Source organism: Leptonychotes weddellii, chromosome 8 (genome assembly GCF_054177405.1).
Source record: "Leptonychotes weddellii isolate Sample4059 chromosome 8, ASM5417740v2, whole genome shotgun sequence".
Taxonomy (NCBI): domain Eukaryota; kingdom Metazoa; phylum Chordata; class Mammalia; order Carnivora; family Phocidae; genus Leptonychotes; species Leptonychotes weddellii.
This window is the reverse complement of record NC_138376.1, coordinates 118,909,786-118,910,996: the sequence shown is the minus strand read 5'-3', so window position 1 is coordinate 118,910,996 and position 1,211 is coordinate 118,909,786. Positions and strand designations below refer to the sequence as shown.

The 1,211-nt window shown below is 34.4% G+C and overlaps 1 pseudogene; it reads right to left on the bottom strand.

Moving 5' to 3' along the window:
• Nucleotides 1–611: 611 nt before the first annotated feature.
• On the bottom strand, nucleotides 612–772 carry LOC115941191 (U2 spliceosomal RNA; annotated as a pseudogene).
• Nucleotides 773–1,211: the final 439 nt, after the last annotated feature.

Genomic DNA, 1,211 nt, shown 5'->3' with positions numbered 1-1,211 from the left:
AGTCATAATATTGGCAAATAATAGAAATTATTACCAGGTGTGGCAAAGAAGCAGGAAAATATAATCCTTAATGAGCAGTAAAACTAAAAATTAAAACTGAAACAACCAAATGATGCACATGACAGGATTAGTAGATAAGGATGTTAAAACAGTGTTTGTAATCGTAATACACCTCTTCAAGAAGCTGGGGAAAAATGTATATATCCCCTTATTAAACTTCTCAAGATGAAAAAAATAATGTCTAAGATGATAAATACACTGGATGAGTTTAACAGTAGGTTAGATATTGCAGAGGAAAGAAATCAGTGGACTGGCAGATATAGCAATAAAGAATATTCATATTGAAATAGAGGTAAAGAATGAACAAAAATGAAGATAATATCAGAGAGCTGTAGAAAAAGTTCGAACAATGGAATCTCCAAATAAGGAGAATAAGGAAAAGTATAAAGAGATATTTTAAAAAATGGTAAATAAATTTAAGAGAAAATGATGGGAAAATATACCATGATAAGAGTAATCAAAAGAAATCTGGGGTTGCTACATTAATATCACAAAAAGTAGATTTCAGAATAAATATTACCAGCAATAAAGGGAGCCATTTCATGATGATAAAGGGGTCAATTCATGAAGAAGTCTTAATAATCCTAATTATTTATGCATTTAATAGTAGAGCCTCAAGCCAAAACTGACAAACATGAAGGAACTGCAAAGAAAAATAAACTGATAAGAACAGATACTACACTTGATCTTACCCAAAAGGCCGAGAAGCGATGGAATTGCAAAGAAAAATAGACAAGCCCACAATTATAGTTAGTTTATCATCTACTTTTTTTTTTAAAAAAAGATTTTATTCATTTATTTGAGAGAGAGAATGCAAGAGCATGCACGTGCAGGGGGAGGGGCAGAGGGAGAAGCAGGCTCAACCTGGAGCAGGGAGCCAGATGTGGGGCTCCATCCCAGGACTCTGGGATCATGACCTGAGCCGAAGGCAGATGCTGAACTGAGTGAGCCACCCAGGCATCCTGTCATCATTTACTCTTAATATTAATAAAACAAGTAGACAGAAAATCAGCAAGGATATAGAGAACTTGAATAATACTTGTGACCAATTTGAACTAACTGACATTTATAGAACATCCGCCCCCCCAAAAGGGGGGAATGCATAATCTTTTAATTACACATAGAACATTTAACAAGGTAGACCATGTTCT